The sequence below is a fragment of the Monopterus albus genome, unplaced genomic scaffold, assembly GCF_001952655.1.
Source record: "Monopterus albus unplaced genomic scaffold, M_albus_1.0 scaffold400.1, whole genome shotgun sequence".
Taxonomy (NCBI): domain Eukaryota; kingdom Metazoa; phylum Chordata; class Actinopteri; order Synbranchiformes; family Synbranchidae; genus Monopterus; species Monopterus albus.
In genome coordinates, this window is record NW_018128280.1 from 444,360 (window position 1) to 448,049 (window position 3,690).

A 3,690-nucleotide genomic window follows, 5' to 3' on the forward strand; every position below is an offset into this window, starting at 1 on the left:
GTATATAAAAAATATATATATATAATCATGAATACAGGCTACTTTATGCAAAGTTTCTGTTATAGGCTAAATATCTTAAAGTTAATTAAAATTGCTAAATGTTGAAAATGTGTCCACTTTTGAACCAATTAATTTCCATGCAGTAGTTACTATAAGTTCTTACCTTTATTTACCATACTGATTTTAGTACTTGCAAGCCATTTCAGATTCTAGCAAATTGGCACACCTTTTACCAATTTACATGATTGCAGGATAGTTTATGTAAGTTGTACCTTTGGATGATATGTAGCCAACAATTGAAGAGAGATGGATGGAAGTAAGAAAACAAGGAAACCAAATTGGACAGAAGAGCAGTGTTTACTTTTAGCTCAGTTAGTGGAATAAAATAAAGCAATTTTAAAAGGCAAATTTGGTTCTGGTGTCACAGCTCAAGGAAAGAGGCAGACCTGGGATAAAATATCTCAGCAAATAAACTCCTCATTCCTTCTGGTCGTGCGCACCAGCAAGGAATGTGAAAAGCGATGGTATGTGTTGCAGTCACAAGCCAGGAGGGAGATTGCAGCACACAAACAGGATTCTTCAAGCTGTGATATTGCAGTTTCTTACTATAGCTTGCTTGGTTAAATATGCTTACAGAACTATACACCTAAGCTACTGTGTTTTTAGGTGGAGGACCACCTGCTAAACAACTGTCTCAGGTAGCGGAAACAGTATTTAATGTACTGTACTTGGACACTCTGAAACATCTGTCACTGGGCTGAAGGAAGGCACAGACAGCTCCATGATCCAGCTAATGGGATTACAACAAAGGTGGGACAAGTAGTCAATAGGCAAATAAAGAGAAATATCAAGAACAAGTGCTGTTTAATATACAGACAATGTGCCATGTTTTGTGCTCTTGCATGTGAACAACAAACAAAACAATAAATCAAAACATTGTATTCCACATTTTCTGCAGCATGGAGCAGTCAGAGGAACTGGGGCCGTCAACGCCGCAGGTGTTCAACCCTTAGCCGGTGTATCAGATTAGCCCGCCTGCTGCAGCAACCCCAACACCATCCCTGTTGAACAGAAAATTGGAAATTGAAATTGATACCCTCACACGGCACAAAAAAGTTCTCTGTTTACAGGAGGAGTATTATAAGTTAAAAATCAAGCTAATAAAATCTAAGATGAATGAAAAATACAAAGTGTATCATGGTCATGTGGTCTTTATTTGTGTTCAACTACAGTTGGAAGGTTTGTTCAATAGGCTACAGACACCAGTTTGGATATGACATCAACTGCTACCTACTGAAAATGCAAATTTGTAAATTGAGCTCTGTGACATGTCTCTGCACTGGGTAAACTGAATGTCTTCATCATCTTCAACACCATCTTCATCGCCATTACCATGGCTGCTTTTGAGAGGTTCTGGGATTTGTCATGCTTTGCAGATGTTGTGAAGCACTGCACAGGCCATAATGACTTTTCAGACCTTAGCTGGTGACAGGCGTACTTCTCCATGCAACACGTGAAACCTCCTCTTCAGCTGGTCAATACCCCGCTCAACAACTGAGCGTGTTCTCTTCAGAAAAGCCATTTTAGTTCAGCTATTGGAGACATTTGCATAGTTTGTTAGGGTTTAGTCCCCCTCACCAGGAGGGTGAGGGAGAACTGAGGCAGGACTCAAGATGGCTGACCCGGGTGCTAGTTTATATATATAAAAAAAAGGTGGTTTTAATGGTGGAGATAAAGAAAGGAACAGAGTCAAATGAATACATACAACCAGGGGTGAGCAAATACGGTTAAGGAGAACAGGATGACCAGGGGAGTAAACAGGCTAACAGCAAAAAAGAAAAAAAAGAGAGCGAGGATGAGGACAGGTGAAAAAAAAACTACCCAGGAGGATTAGCTAACGAAAAAGGAAAATCCACAGCACAGGAACTGTCAGTGTGGAAAACAAAATGACCTACGATACATACCACAAGTATAGGTCTGTTACAGGGTATGCAAGTTTGGTAAGTTAATGCTCCAGCAACAACAGAGCATCTGCCAGAGGTATAAATAAGGAGGAAGGTAATCATTGGGATACACCCCAGCTTTGCACACCGACAAATGAGTCACTAATTACTGAAATGCAACACAGCTGAGGTGCAGATCCCACAGGATCGAGAGAGCAGAGGAGAGAAAGGCGGAAGAGAGGCAGGTCGCGTCGAGCGGACCTGGCAGATAATTATAGACCCATTACACTTGCTAACATACTTTCTAAAGTTGTTGAAGAAATTCTCTTGAGTAGGTTTCATAATGGCTCTACTGATAATCAATTTGGGTTTAAAGTCAATCATGGCACCGATATGTGTATTTTTGCTTTGAAAGAAAAAATTCTACAGTATTTATGTGTTTTTTTAGACGCTTCTAAAGCTTTTGATCGTGTGAATCTTAAGAAGTTATTCCAGAAATTGTGTGACGCTCGAGTGCCTAAATATATCGTGAGATGCTTGTCATATTGGTATGCCCACCAGACTATGTGAGTCAGATGGGATAATTGTATAGCTGCACCCTTTCAGACCTGTAACGGTGTAAGACAAGATAGTCTGTTGTCCCCGATTTTGTTTAATTTTCATATGAATGGTCTCTCTAAGGGGCTAAATATGTGTAGAATGGGATGTATGGTTGGAGGTATAATAGTGAATCACTTAATGTATGCAGATGATCTGATAATCTTTAGTCCTAGCTCAGCAGGTCTCCAGCAGCTCTTGAATGTATGTTATCTGTTTGGGGAGCTTCACAATGTCAAGTACAATTCTGCTAAAAGTGTTATTATGATATGCTGCACAAAAGAGGATAGGTCCCTTTCATTCCCTTTTTTTAAGTTATCTGGTAACATTTTAACTGTGTGTAATGAAGTTAAGTACTTGGGTCATGTTATAAATGATTGCTTGTTTGATGATGGGGATATGTATCGGCAGTGCTGCATGTTGTATGCACAAGCAAATATGTTGGTTTGGAAATTTGGTTCATGCTCGGATGGAGTAAAATTGACTTTGTTTAGAGCGTACTGTACCTCCCTGTACACTGCTCATCTGTGGTTTAATTATAGTGTTAGGTATTTTTAGTCAGATAGATATTGGTTAGATACTTGATGTATTAGAAATATTTAGTGTAGACAGGATGTCTAGCTCAGGCTGTTAAATGCTTAGTCATTCTCACGAGTTACTGCAGGTTGCTTATGGTCAAGGATAACTAGATAGAAAGTTGATGACTGTTGGAAGACAGGATGTTTAATATTGTTATTATGACGTGTATAACTGTAGCCATAGCCATAATATTTTCTTATGTGTAATGTCATGACATGTCACTAGAGGTCGTGTTAGAATGTTTTAGCTACACACCACTCAATCAACAGACAATCACACATTGATTTTTCTTGATGCTTTGACTACTGCTCTGGCCAGCTGCAAAGCTGGCACCGGGAGACGTCACAGCTTGGCATGTCTCTGTGCAGAAGGGGGCTAGCCCGAAGTGATATAATGTATAGGCCTGTTGTGGTTCAGGGTCTTTCATCTTTCAGCTGCCTGCGTGCATGTTGGAGGTGCAAGATACCTGAGCGTGTAATGTTAATTTTTACCTGTGTTCACTGAATAAATCAGCACTGTTTTGAAGTTACTTGGACTGCTTCGTCTCTCAGAGTTAGCGTGGTTAAAAGTA

At 39.8% G+C, this 3,690-nt stretch overlaps 1 long non-coding RNA gene across 1 annotated transcript; it reads left to right on the forward strand.

Annotated features, from left to right (window-relative positions):
* Window positions 1-325: 325 nt before the first annotated feature.
* On the forward strand, window positions 326-1,048 carry LOC109951642 (uncharacterized). The gene is made up of 3 exons (XR_002273640.1): window positions 326-524; window positions 667-810; window positions 959-1,048. It is a non-coding gene; the product is annotated as an uncharacterized LOC109951642 (long non-coding RNA).
* The last annotated feature ends 2,642 nt before the right edge of the window (window positions 1,049-3,690 follow it).